Below are 15,109 nucleotides of genomic sequence, written 5' to 3'. Positions count from 1 at the left end.
CTGCAGCAGGTTGGATCCATGGGAGGTTCAGGCTGAGGCAGGTTGGGGCTGCAGAACCAATGGGGGGGCTCGGGCTGCTGCGGGTTGGGCCTGCAGGGCCAGTGGGGGGTTCAAGCTGCTGCAGGTTGGTTCTCTGGTGGTGGAGGGGTTCAGGCTGCTGTTGATTGCGTCTGTGAGGCCAGCGGGGTTTCAGGCTGAGCCAGGTTGGGTCTGTGGGGAGTGGGGTAAGGCTCGTATTTGCAGGGGGAGTTCACTCGTCTAGTGAACAAAGGTAGGTATAGGTGTCCCTCGTTTTAGTGAGTACTCGTAAGTAAAGTACTCATTTAATGAGGGATGAGTGTACCTACTTCTCAAGCGCAACCTCAGCATTGAAAGTTGCTGCCTAATTAATGTGACATTCCCCATCTCTCTCGGTTGTTTCTGCTCATCTCTGAATCTCTGTGGCAACTAAGTAGCATGGACTCACATGCCTGTTCTTTCAGTAAGTGTTTCCACCTAGCCATTCTTAATAAATCTGAGAGAGTAGGCATCTCAAAGAAAGTCACTTGACTCTAACACGTAACAAAGAATGTAATTACAATGAAGAAAATACTATTATCTTTACGAGCTACGTCTACACTAGCCCAAATCTTCGAAATGGATGTGATTTCGAACATTACTAATGAGGCACTGAAATACATATTCAGCACCTCATTCGCATGCTGGCGCCCGTGGCTCTTCGAAATTGCTGCATCTCGCTGCAGCATGGTTTTTCCAGATGGGGCTCCTTTTCAAAAGGACCCCGGGAACTTCGAAATCCCCTTATTCCTACGTGCTGAAGATGTATTTCAGCGCCTCATTAGTAATCTTCGAAATGGCCATTTGCATGGCCATTTCGAAGATTTGGGCTAGAATAGACACAGCCACTGTGTCCGTTCTGCTCCAATGATTTTCAACCTGTTGTCCGCAGTTCAGACAGTGTCTAAGGGATCTGTGAAAAGTTGCTGTTACCATAGGACTGTGATCCAAGGACCCTTGGGAGTGTTCAGACTGTCCAAGATTTCCAAAGGGTTCTGCACCTCTGTATGGAATATTTTAGGGATCTGCAAATGGAAAAAGTTAAAAACAAATGTGCTAGTCGACTGTAGTGATTCCACATCAAATCTTCCCCCACCTCCAAATGCCAGGATTCCTATAGCTTATTTAAGAAAACATAGGCACATCCTCACATATTTACCTAGGATTTAATCATCTTTTAACTTAGTTACTATAAGAAATTAGTCCTATCACAAGACCAAATAGAAGGATAGTTGGGTCCCATCCAGACTAAACCTTTTTTAACAGAATTGTAGTAGCAACTAAAGGGCAGTTGTACTGTAACAGAGTCCCTTGGCGTGCTTTTGTTTATACATGAGACTGGATCTAAGTTAGAATCGCCTGACTAACCATGTCTCCATATCCTCTTTCTGTAGCAGGGAGCTAGTATAAGTTTTTTAAAGGTAGCATGCCCATCCAGTTCAGAGGGCTTGATATTCTCATTTGTTGAAATGTACTAGAGCCGTATCTGGTAAATTTTCACACAGAAGAGTGCTTTCTCCTGGAGGGTGTTCTTGTCAGAATTGCACATAAGCTGCATCTACACTAGCAAGTTCTTTCAAAAGAGTTTTCAAAAGAAGGGAGCTCTTTTGAAAGATCCCACAGAGCATCTACACACAAAAGGTGTTATTTTGAAAATAAATCAAAAGAATGTGGTGCTCCTTTCGAAATCACTCTTCCTTTCCTGTTTCAAGAAGAGCGCCTTCTTTCGAAAGAAAACTTGTGCAGATCCTCTGCAGCGCCCTTCTTTCAAAAGAGTAATCCTCATAACACCTGATTTTTTACCCCGGCCCATTCTTTTGAAAGAGTAAGGGGTATGTGGATTCTCTCTTTTGAAAAAGCATATCACTTTTTTTCTTTATCTGCCTTTGTGTGTGTGGATGCACTCTTTCGAAAGAGGTTCTTACAGAAGAGATCTTCCAGAAGGGCTTCTTTCGAAAGATCTCTGTAGTGTAGACATTACCATAGTTTGCTGCTATGGGATCATTACCACTTCCAGGGCTTGTCTACACTAGCCCCCTTCTTCAAAATGTTTTGGGAGTAAGGGACGTTTGAAGATACTTTGAAGCACCTGCAGCTACACTGCCTTCGAAGTTAGCAACTTCAAAGTTCCTGTGGCAGCCATTATACTAATGAGGTATAGCAATGTGCAGGATCAATAAGATCAGGTGGTTACAGCTAGAGGACTGGGATTTGTTACTTCTGAGCTCTTATTTCAGGATCCATCACTGAACCTTTTTGTACTTGTTGCCCAACTATAAAATGGGTATAATGTGGTGTATTTCATAAGATTGTTAAGGCTTCATTTGTTTATAAAACACTGAGGTTTCTGGAGGAAAAGAAGAATATACATGAATTATTGTGACTAACCCTGATCTGATAATAAAAGGCTATCTGCTGTTAGGAATAAGGGATTTTGAAGTTGCTAGGGTCCTTTTGAAAAGGAGCCCTGTCTGGAGGAGCTGCACAGCTGTGAGCCATGGCACTTTTGAAGTGCTGTGGCTGCTGGCATGCTGATGAGGTGCTGCATATGTATTTCAGTGCTTCATTAGTAAACTTTGAAATGGCCATTTTGAAGTTTTGAGCTAGTATAGACATGGCCTTGGAGCTCTCCACCTTACCCCATCTACAGATCATATCCAACTGATCCTTAATGAACACCATGGTTGATGTGTATAATTGTGATATATAGGAACCAGCAGCTCCAGTTAAAATTGGCAATCTGGATTTTTTTTAATTGGAGATACACCTCTCCTAGAGCTGGGAAGGGACCTCAGGAGGTCATCTAGTCCAGTCCCCTGCCCTCTTGGCAGGACCAGGCACCATCCCTGACATCTATTTGCCACAATCCCTAAATGGTCTCCTCAAGGATTGAGCTCGCAACCCCATGTTTATCAGGCTAATGCTCAAACCACTGAGCTATCCCCCCGCATGGGCACTTAATCAGGAAGTTGAAATCAAAAACTCTGAAGTAAAGTCATTGTTACCTCAATTGTTTTGATTTTTCTATGGGGAGAAGTGCAGGGAGAAATGAGAGAAATTACACAAACTAAAATTAGTTTAGAAAATAGTGAGACTAGAAGAAAAATACAAAATTTTAACCATGAGACTAATTATCCATTGGAACAACCTAACTAGGGAGATGGTGGATTCTCCATCACTTGAAATAGTTAAATAAAGACTCAGTACTGGATAACTTTCTGGAAGATAAAATATAGCTCAAACAGAAATAATAATGTTTGAGGCAATAATTACTGTGTTAGATTCCATGACCTGTGTTACATTGAAGATCAGACTAAGACAATCATAATGGTTTTTTTTGTCCGAAAAATCTGTGAATATATAACTCTGAAATTGTTCTATTTAATGTCACAGCACATAGACCTGGAAGGCATTGGAAACTGCAGGAAAATGTAGTAAGCCCTCTGACATGTGGTGTGAACAAAATAAATTATCCATTTCAGAATAGAAAAGGTTAAGTAAATACGAGAATGGTGGCGAAGTGTAGAGATTAAGTACTTAAATGGTTAATAATACTTTGTATGAGCTGCTAGATTAATGAAGTATTTGAGGAGCTGGGGCTATGGGCAGACAGAGGATGACTGGTTTGCAGAAGACTTTAATCCTGAAGATAGGTGTCCATTATTAAGCTACATGAGTAGGTTTAACAAAAAATGCATATCGGGTACAAAGACAGAAATGACAAAACTTGTTAGGCTAAATATTCTCTCAGTGTACCTTGAAAATTACATCAAAACAAAAAACCACTTTAAAGACTAACAAAAGAATTTATTAGGTGATGAGCTGTCATGGGACAGACCAACTTCTTCAGATATACAGCCCTACCAGAAGAGATTCAATATATAAAGCACAGAGGTCCAAAAATTGTTCTGCAGGTTGACAAATCAGAAAAATTGTTATAGTTGTTGGCAAATCAGATAGAAGAGCAAGAGGGGGGGTGAGGGGTGGGGAAGTAAATTTTAGATCAAACATCAAAGTATATAAAAGAATCCTTGTAATATGTCAGGTAATTGCTGTCTCTGTTCAGACCATGTGTTTGTGTTGAATTTGAATATGAATGTTAGTTCTAAACATTCTCTCTGTAAAGACTGTTGTTAGTCTCTTTCCTGTGGAACACAAACTCTCAGGTCTTTAATGGAATGGGCCACTTCATTAAAGTGCTGGCTGACAGGTTTGTGTATTTGGAGATTTTTGATGTCTGCTCTGTCTATGCATTCTTTGGTGAAGAGTGTTTGCAGTCTGTCCTATATACAAAGTATGTGGGCATTGTTGGCACATGATGGCATATGCAATGTTATTTGAGGAACGGGAGAATGTACCAATGATTCTGTAATTTATGTGGTTAGGTCCAGAATAGATATGTGGACAAAGTTTCAACAGGGCCGGATGAATATCCAGGAACCAACTACTCCAAGACAGGCCCAAAAAAACCCAACAGAACACCACTCGGTATTACCTACAGACCCCAACTCAAACCACTGCAACGCATCATTAAAGACCTACAACCTATCCTAAGTCATGATTGCACACTCCAGAAGCCCTAGGTGACAGGCCTGTTCTCTCCTATAGACAGCCCCCTAACCTTATGAGGATTCTCACTAGCAACCACAGGCTATACCACAAAAATGCTAATCCTGGAACTTCTTGCAACAAACCCTATTGCCAGCTTTGTCCATGTATCTATTCTGGAGATACCATCACTGGACCTAACCGCATTAGGTGATGCTAGGATAGTTATTTTGAAATAATGGCTGTTATTTGAAAGTAACTTTGTTGTGTAGACCTACCCCTGCATCCATCTGTATCTCGGCAAGTGTTGCTTGATGTTCTGTATGAAGAACATGAAGAGAGACATATATTTCCTCATTTTTGTCACTGGATGAGCAGGTAGGAGTGGTTTATGCCTTTTTCCTTGTGAAGGTGTCCTCCAGTGTCTTGATTTAGTAGATTTCATTGTGTCCACATTGAATTTGCCTTCAGCAGGTGTGGAGGAAACTTTTAATCTGGCATTCAACATTTATAGGGCAACCTCTGAGAGCCGGAAGTTGATGGTCTGCTGCAGCCTGCTGAATCTGTGTTATTCACTCTTGCCTCCTGACATCCTGTTTCCAAGAAAGCATACAAATTACATCAATATAATTGGAAAGCTTTTATAATTTTTATATGTACATTATTCCTAATTCGCTGATCATGGCTACTGTCTGTAGCAAGTTGAAGTCAAGACAAGTACATTCCACTGTTGCTGATAAAGACGGAAAGAAGATTCATTCCCTAATTTAAAAGATGGTCCTCTTCTTCCTGTCTTGGTGTTTAATGTGGCAAAATTGTCAAGAACTTATGGCCTGCTATGAATTCATTTTGTGGGAAAAGATGTCATTGTGTAGGTATTGATAAATGATAAAAGGAAACTAGCAAATGAGATCCTAATGCAAACCCTTTGCTACAGCCACCTTCCATCATGAGCTTTGCACTAGTGATTGTACCGAATGGGGAGAATTATTTTCTTTGACGCTCATCATCAATCCCATCATCAAGATTTTTCACAGAAGGGTTTATACCCTGGTATCTGGTGATCCTGTCCTGCTTCATTTGTTCAAATTTGCACTTGAGCTCTGTTTGCCACTGTTTTTGAGCACGGCCAACATAAGTTTACTTTCCGTTGAGCTCCTTTCCATTCATAGAATCATAGAATGCTAGGACTGGAAGGGATGTTGAGAAGTCATCGCGTCCAGCCCCCTGCCCTCATGGCAGAACTAAGTACTGCTTAGACCAGCCCTGATAAATACTTATCTAACTGTTTTTAAATATCTCCAGAGATGGAGATTCTACAACCTCCCTAGGCAATTTATTACAGTGTTGGACCACCCTGACAGTCAGGAACTTTTTCCTAATGTCCAGCCTAAACCTCCCTTGGTGCAGTTTAAGCCCATTGCTTATTGTTCTATCCTCAGAAGCCAAGAAGAACAAGTTTTCTCCCTCCTCCTTATGACACCCTTTTAGATACCTGAAAACCGCTATAATATCTCCCCCTTAATCTTCTTTCTTCTAAACTAAACAAGACCAATTCTTTCAGCCTTTCTTCAGAAGTCATGTTCTCTAGGCCGTTGATGATTCTTGTTGCTCTTTTCTGGACCCTTTCCAATTTCTCCACATCTTCCTTGAAATGTGTTGCCCAGAACTGGACACAGTACTCCAACTGGGGCCTAACCAGCACAGAGTAGAGCGGAAGAATGACTTCTCATGTCTTGTTCACGACATACCTGTTAATGCATCCCAGAATTCATTTCATCAACAGCTATTTGGGCGTCTTCATGTCTCCCAAAGCTAACAAAGCCAAAACCTTTGGATTTGCCACTCTCATCAGTCATAACTTTCACACTTAAGGCAGGCCCAAATTTGCCAAAGAGTTCCTTAAGTCTTTCATCATCCATGTCTTCTCCAAAATTCTTGACATAAACATTGGTGAACTCCTTTGCTCTAGCTCCAAGTTCGGCTTCTCGTTCTTTACGGGATGTAAATCTTCCAACAAATACTTTGTGATCATTAAGCAGCACGTCATTCGTTTTTGCAGTAGCTCTTTCTGCTACTTCTTGTGTCTCAAAATGAAGAATTCTTCTTCGAGTGGTCCCCGTGGGTGCTCCACAATAGGTGTCGGGCTCGCCCGGCGCCACAGATTGGAAATCTTCCAACAGTTTCTCCTGGATCGCACATGCGCCGGCGCGCGCCACTCCCCTGCACGCCACCGGCCACATGCGCAATCCGGTCCCCGCCAGTTCCTTCTCAACCGCCATCGACTGCAGACGGAATCCGCTCAGGCTACGGCCAGAGTCAGATTAGATAGTGTTTCTACGTGTAAATTGTTGTTTTTTCCTGGTTTAAAAAAAAAAAAAAAAAAAAAGAGGACAAAGAATATAAATATATATATATATATATATATAAAATAAAAAGAGAGAGAGGAGCGGAGAAGAAAGTGGACGTGAAGGCCAGTAGGCCGCCCGCTGCCCCGCAGGCTGGTGTCCGCGATTCGGGTAAACAGGCACGGATTAAGTGCTAAGTACCCTATTAACAGTAAAGGACTCAGCGCGATGGCCTCTTCAGGTTTTAAAAAGTGTGAGTCCTGCCGTGAAGCTATGCCGGCCTCCGATGGGCATAGTGAATGCATCCGATGCCTGGGGGAATCACGTTACCCAGAAGTGTTCTCACTGTGCTAAGCTCACAGCCAGGGCCAGGAAAGACAGAGAAATGCGTCTTAAAATGCTCTTGTTTGACAACGCCCTCCAGCCGGACTTGCCGGAGAAGCCTCACCCAGAAGGGCCCTCTGGGTTACATAAGAGGAAGGCAGCTTCTCTGACTCCCTCAGTGCAGAAACGGAGGAAACTCTCCCCAGCTCGATCCTTGCCGGCGGTTTCAGCGAGCGGGACGGGCGGAGCACACAGTCCCCAGCCGCATATTCAGGCAAGCGGCAGCGCAGCAGCACACGTGGCAGAGGCTGAGCCTCCGGTTACACAACAGCCAGCACACACGGTGCCTAGAGCATCAGCGAGGCAAGCGCTGGAACCGGCGGCACCGCCACAGGCGGCACCGGCCCCCACGCCACCAATGGTGCAGGGCCGCCAGGCGCGGAGCCTGCAGGCACCGGAGGAAGTTACCCGTGCGGCACCGCAGCTGAGTGTGCCGAGCGCGGCGCTGACAGCGGGGCCGAGATCCCTGGCACGGGAGGGGGCTGTGCCAGCCCCGCAGGGGAGGGGCAAGGCAAAATCAAAAGCCTGGCACCGCAGCCCTTCTCCAGACAGGGCTGCGCTGCTACCAGCAACAAGCCCTCCCCCTGTGATACACGCGCCACCCAGAAGGCCTGGGTCTCCACAGGCCTATCCAGAACCTCCTTCTCCGTTCCTCCAACCAATGTCACCATGGCTTGGGCCACCTTCACCTTTTCTGGGATTGGATCCCCTGGAGTACTATCACAAACCAGTTTCACCTCTATCTGTGTCATCGCAGAGGTCTCACTCTCCCAGACATCGGGGGTACACACCCCGAGAGTGGTCTAGGTCTCCATCACCGGACTCTTGCCCGTGCTGCCATGGTCGTTCTTCTTATGCTGGACACAGACACAACAGGCCTACGCCCAGGGGCAGGTCCCCCCCGGCCATTCAGTACCCCTGTGGACACTCCCGATCGGGGATGGAAACACAGTTATCTCAAGGGGAGTTAATTTTAGAACCCCAAGACTTTCCTTTACAATCCTCCAGCGAGCAAGTGTATCATCGGCCGCAGGACCTGAGAGTTCGAGGGGGGTTTACCCTAGTGGTTCCTCCTCATCCTCCCCAGATGAGGCCATGGCCCCCGGTGATGTCTCTCCCCCGGATGACCTTAAACAGTTTCAGGAGCTGTTTAAAAGGGTGGCTTTCACGCAAGGCATTCAAACGGCAGAAGTGCAGGAGAAACATCACAAACTCCTGAAAAATTTGAGACCCCCAGCTTCATCCAAAATTGCTATTCCGCTGGACGAAGCCATTATGGAGTCAGCCACTACCATATGGCAGACTCTGGCCTCTGTTCCGCCTACGAACAAGAGAGCAGATAAGAAGTACTTCGTCCCGGCAAAGGGCATGGAGTTCCTCTTCAGTCACCCACAACCAAACTCGGTGGTGGTCGAATCGTCCCAGCAGAGGTCAAAGACTTCTCAGTACAAATCGGGGGGATCGGATAAAGATGCCAAGAAGCTAGAGCTGTTTGGCAGGAAGGTATATTCCTCTTCTACCCTGCTATTGAGAATGGCAAATTATGCGGCACACCTAGCGAACCGTAATTTTGATAATTACTCCAGGCTTACTTCTCTCACAGATTCACTTCTGGAAGATAAGAAGCCGGTGTTAAAGGCAATTGTGCAAGAGGGCTATGCAGCATCTCGGACAGGAGTCCAGATTGCCCTGGATGTGGCAGATACGGCAGCACGTTCAACGGCTACAGCAGTGGTCATGTGTAGAGAATCCTGGCTCCAGACATCGGGTATCCCGAGGGACCTACAGGTGAAGATCGTGGACCTTCCCTTTCACATGCAAAATCTGTTTGCAGACTCAACCGACTCGGTCCTCCACTCCCGTAAGGACTCGAGAGCTACACTTAGAACCTTGGGTATTTATACTCCTCCATATAGGAAGAAAAAATATTATCCTCAGCAAAGACGCTACCCGTACCAACCACAGCGTGCTCAGTATCAATGGGGTTACGACCAAGGGCACCATCAACAGCAGCAACAGTACAGAACTCCCAGGCAACTTTCTCAACAAAGCCGTACGCCCTCGGGACAGACCCAAAGGCAACAAGTTTGACGGGTGTGTCGAGGGCTGCACTATCACTACCATCGCTCAATGCCACTCTCATCTCATGTTCCATCATCGCCTCAGACCGTTTTACCCCCAGTGGCAAAAGATCACCACAGACAAATGGGTGCTGGAGATCATAGCCACGGGTTACGTGATCCCCTTCTAGTTGCTCCCACCGATGAAACCTCCCTCCAGGCCTCACCTCCAGGACACTGCCCACGAGGCAAGGCCCAAGCAGGAGGTGAACCACCTTATGTTCATAGGGGCGGTGGAAAGAGTGCCGGAACAATTCCAGGGGAAAGGTTTTTATTCACGCTACTTCCTAACAGAGAAGAAAACAGGAGGCTGGAGGCCCATCTTAGATCTTCGAGGCCTCAACCGCTACTTGCGCAAGCAGCGCTTTCGGATGATTACAGTCACCTCCATACTCACTGCACTGGACGATGGAGATTGGTTTGCACCCCTCGACTTACAAGATGCTTACTTTCATATAACGATCCACCCAGCACACAGGCGCTTCCTCCGCTTCATGGTCGGCAAGGAACACTTCCAGTACAAGGTTCTTCCATTCGGCCTCTCCTCAGCCCCCAGAGTCTTTACCAAAGTCCTGGCAGTGGTGTCAGCCTACCTGCACAGACAGGGGGTGTTTATTTTCCCATACCTGGACGACTGCCTGCTGAAAGGGGCCTCGAAGACAGAGGTCCTACGCATGATGCATGTCATAGCTGACACGTTTTCTTCACTGGGCGTAGTCATCAACCTCGCAAAGTCAAAGACCAATCCCACACAAGACATAGAGTTCATAGGAGCACGCATAAACTCTATCACAGCAAGGGTGTACCTACCCGATGCCCGCTTCCGCGCCATCAGTTCGCTGGTGCAAGTCATCACATACAGCCCCACGGTGCCGGTCTTAACGTGCTTACAGCTGCTGGGCCACATGGCGGCAGCGACGTTTGTGGTACAGAATGCAAGATTGCACATGCGAAGACTGCAGCATTGGCTGGCGAGTGTCTACAAACTGGCATCCCACACTGTCCACAGGGTGGTGTCGCCCACGACAGAGGTGCGCAGATCCCTGGCGTGGTGGGAAAACCCCAAGAACCTGCTAGTAGGGGTGCCCTTTCACCAACCACAAATTTCTATTTTTCTTACTACCGACGCCTCCCACATAGGATGGGGAGCGCACATCGGCGACAAGGTGATGCAAGGGCTATGGTCCCCTGCGGAACAGACACTGCACATAAACGTACTGGAGCTCAGAGCAGTGTTCAACGCCTGGAAACATTTTCGAGATTACCTACATGGCAGAGTAGTCGGTATCAATACTGACAATACTTCCACTATGTTTTACATCAGTCGACAAGGAGGAGCACGATCCCGTGCCCTATGTGCGGAAGCAGTCTGATTGTGGAACTGGTGCATCGCCAACAACATAACGTTAAAAGCCTCGTACTTGCCGGGTGCTCACAATGTGAAAGCAGACCAGCTGAGCAGGCGCTTCGCACTCACGCACGAATGGCAGATCTGCTCCGATCTGCTACGGCCCATTTTTCATACATGGGGGTTTCCCCAGATCGATCTGTTTGCCACCCAGTGCAACAAGAAGTGTCCCCAGTACTGCTCCAGGGTAGGAGTGGGGCGGGGGCCCCTGGGGGACGCATTCATAATTTCCTGGAGGGGCCCCCTACTTTACGCGTTCCCCCCCACAGTGCTTATCCACAAGGTCTTGCAGAAAGCCAGAAGGGAGAGAGTTCACATGATACTCATAGTCCCAATGTGGGATCGGCAGCAATGGTTTCCCTTGCTTTTGCGCATGTTGGACCGCTCGCCACTCCCTCTACCGGTGGCGCCGGACTTACTCACGCAGGCTCGGGGGTCCATAGTGTACCCGCATCCTCAGGGTCTGCGCCTACAAGCATGGTTAATCCATGGCTCAGCTCCTTAGAGGGCACATGTACGGAGGAAGTACAACAAGTCCTGGAGAGTAGCCGAAGGACCTCCACCAGGAAGACTTACAAACAGAAATGGACTCGATTCACAGCCTGGTGTTCCGCCAAGCAGTTAGCTCCCCTTGATGCTCCTATACCAGTAATACTAGAATACTTATTGGACCTCAAGAGGGGCGGGCTTTCTTTATCCTCGCTAAAAGTCTACCTCGCCGCCATATTAGCATTTCAGCATACAGAGGAAGGGCCCATGGTATTCTCCCATCCTATCGTTACCAGGTTCTTGAAGGGGCTGGTAAACCTGTACCCCCCTCGGAAGCCGCTTCCACCATCGTGGAATTTGGACTTGGTGCTCAGCACGCTAACGGGTCCACCTTTCGAACCATTAGCCACAGTTCCCCTACGTCTCCTTACGATAAAAACATCCTTCCTCCTTGCAATTACGTCAGCCCGCAGGGTAAGTGAGCTCACAGCAGTGATGGCAATGCCACACTGCACAGTATTCTCAAAGGAGGCAGTAACCTTTAGGCTGCACCCAGCCTTTGTTCCAAAAGTTTCTTCAGAGTTCCATCTTAACGAACCAATAGTTTTGCAGTCGTTTTACCCGAAGCCTCACAGCTCCAGCAAGGAGGCACGCCTGCATCTCCTGGATGTGAGGAGGGCATTGGCCTTCTACATAGACAGAACTAAGTCCTTCCGGAAAACGGACAGGCTCCTAGTGTCTCTCGCTCCCAGGTCAAAAGGGGAAGGCCTCTCTTCACAGAGAATTTCACAGCACATTGTGTCCTGTATAAAAATGTGTTACGAGCTTCGAAAGACCCCTTTGCTGGTCCCGCCCAGGGCTCACTCCACCAGGGCGGTGATGGCGTCAACAGCCTTCTTCAAGGGTATCGCGTTGAAAGACATCTGTAGGGTGGCGACCTGGTCATCCTACGACACCTTCACCAAGCATTATGCACTGCACCGGGTATTCGAAGAGGATACCCATCTGTTGACAGCAGTCCTCTCGGGGGCAAGCTGCACATAAACTGATTACCCACCTCCTTACTTGGGTTACTGCTGGGTAGTCACCTATTGTGGAGCACCCATGGGGACCACTCGAAGAAGAAAGAGAAGTTACTCACCATAGTAACAGTGGTTCTTCGAGATGTGTCCCCATGGGTGCTCCACCACCCGCCCATCCTCCCCGCTTCGGATCTCTGTCTAGTGTTTTTCAGGAGCATTCAAGGCGGTTGGTCAAGGAACTGGCGGGGACCAGATCGCGCACATGGCCAGGGGCACGCAGGGGAGCGGCGTGCGCCGGCGCATGCGCGATCCAGGAGAAACTGCTGGAAGATTTCCGATCTGCGGCGCCGGGCGAGCCCGACACCTGTTGTGGGGCACCCACGGGGACACATCTTGAAGAACCACCGTTACTACAGTGAGTAACTTCTCTATCCACAGCCTTTGGGCCCGTTTTCATCGCATACCGCTTTACAAGAGTGGATATTTCCAAGAGCAGAAAATGTATCATACAAAGCTTTATTGTCAATTGATTTGTCTAAGTTTTTAATGAAGATGTTTCCGACACCACTTTTGTGTAGAGATGGATCATGCTGAGACCACATGATGCGCACTGGTTTGCCTCTAATGACATCAAAGTTCATAGTACCCAAAGCTCATTCAGCGTCAGCAGGTTGCTGGAAGTTGACGTAGGTGTAGCCCAGGGACCTGCGCATGATCATGTCCCGGCATACGCGGCTGGAGAGGATGGGTCTGGCAGGACTGAACTTCTTGTAGAGCATGTCCTCGGTGATGTCGGGGTGCAGGTCCCCAATGTACAAGGAGGCCATGGAGTAGCTGGGGGTGCGGGGGTTCATGCTGCTGCCGTCTCCAGCTGGGGAAGGGGTGAGACTAAGGTGAGGAGGCCACAGCAGCCCCAGGCTCAGTGAGGGGCAAGTGGAGAATTCGAAATGTAACAGCTCTGGGGGGCGGATTCTCGGCGCATAGGGCCCGGTGAGATCAAGGCCGGCCCTGGTGGAGGTCTCGGCTGCTTTTGCTCTAGGCAGGGGTCAGGTGGGCTCGGTGTTTCCTCTCAGCTGTGTTGGGTGCAGGGTTTCGCTTCACCGGGTTATTTTATATCAAACCAGCCGGTTTTGGGGGGATTTTTATGGGTTTTTCAGGATTTTTACAATTTTTTTGGATTTTTTTTTAAGTATTTTTAGTACTTTTAGTACTAAATGGTGCGGTGAGGCTGGGCTGGCGTGTCTGGGGGGTCAGAGCGCACACACTGCACACACAGCACTGACAGCGGCCTGGGGACAAGAGTGTCAAAAATATGGAAAACCGTGATCTCAAGTCTTCCTTTGATGCCTCAGACTCTTCTGATGGAACAAGGCTTCTGTAGTTACTTTGAGGAGATGTTTCTCTTCTCTGTCTCTGGGTTCTGTAATTAAGGTGGGAAATCTTCCCTTCAAAGAGGGAATGGTCTTTTCAGTAGAAAGATGGATGAGTTCTGGAAAAACTGAAGATATTAAAGTCAGTGGCCCACCTTGCTTGATTTCTTCTACAATAGAGAAGTCTAAACTAGAGAGTTTTTTTTTTTTTTTTGACAAAACTGGCATTTTTGTCCACAAAAGCCATGGAACATCCACATTCCCAAGGCGGTCTGTTGACAGTAAATTCACAGAATGCCATGCTTTTGTTGACAGCGTTCTGCCACTCCCCTATGAGGCAGAATGCCTCTGTCACAGATATCTGATTTCCAGAACACGGTGCAGCCTTTTCTGCTGTGCTTCCAGTTGGCCATTTTGTTGAGAAAGTGGCTGGGCAGTCCAGCCACTCTCTGTCAACAGAGTGAATCACTCTTTCAATCCACATTGCAGTCTGGGTATAATCAGTCAAAAGAAGTTTTGTCGGAAGTTATCTTCTGACAGTTACTTCTGTGGACAGATCACTCTCGTGTAGACAGAGTGCTTAATGTAAACCAAGCTCTTAGATTTCATGTGAGGCTAGAGAGTACAGAACCAATCAGCAAGAATCCTTCCCTTCCTCTGATTGGAGACAGCCTAGCCCATTTTATCTGCAAGTGAAGGCTTATTTCATCAGACAGCTGTCATCCAGATATTATAAAGGGCTGTATCATTCAGTTCAAGAAACTACCCTGATGGAATTCCCCCACCCTTCTGCATTTGAGTCATCTTACTGTTTTAGTGACTGAGTTTCTCAGGGGAAAAGCTTGCACATCATCATGTTGGAATTAAAAGCCACACATCTGGCTCTCAAATTGTTCCTTCCCCATCATATGTGGGCAGCTTGTTCAGTGGACAATACATCTGCTGTATATTATACCACCAAATGGAGATGCTCATTCCATTTAGCTACGTGCAGAGGCAAACAGCTTATGGGACTAGTCGCATTGGCCTGCTAACCCCAGTGTTGTGAGTTCAGTCCTTGAGTGGGGCGATTTAGGGATCTTGGGCAAATAGATACATCAGGGATGGTCGTCGGTCCTGCTGTGAGTGCAGGGGACTAGACTCAATGACCTCTCAACATCCCTTCCAGTTCCGTTAGACAGGTATAGTGTATTCTCCCAGATATTTATCCAGTGGCCTTTCCTTTAGCAGAAGGGATCAATGTGATTTGCAGATTGTTTCAACAGAGAAAGTTGTCAAATATACAAATAGTTCCTGAGGCATCATTTAATTCAAAGCATCTTTCCGCTTTGGGCCAACCAAATATGGACCCATTCACTGTGAG

At 47.2% G+C, this 15,109-nt stretch overlaps 1 protein-coding gene and 1 pseudogene across 10 annotated transcripts in view; one reads left to right on the top strand and one right to left on the bottom strand.

The window, feature by feature from the left end:
* The window catches only part of ERC1 (ELKS/RAB6-interacting/CAST family member 1), a 509,051-nt gene that overhangs the window by 370,482 nt on the left and 123,460 nt on the right, over positions 1–15,109 (top strand). The gene's annotated exons all lie outside the window — the stretch shown is intronic.
* Positions 5,567–13,203, bottom strand: LOC142019355 (polyadenylate-binding protein 1-like; annotated as a pseudogene).

The sequence above is a fragment of the Carettochelys insculpta genome, chromosome 1 (genome assembly GCF_033958435.1).
Source record: "Carettochelys insculpta isolate YL-2023 chromosome 1, ASM3395843v1, whole genome shotgun sequence".
Classification (NCBI taxonomy): domain Eukaryota; kingdom Metazoa; phylum Chordata; order Testudines; family Carettochelyidae; genus Carettochelys; species Carettochelys insculpta.
Note: the sequence above shows the minus strand (reverse complement) of the source record. Positions and strands in the feature narration are given on the sequence as shown.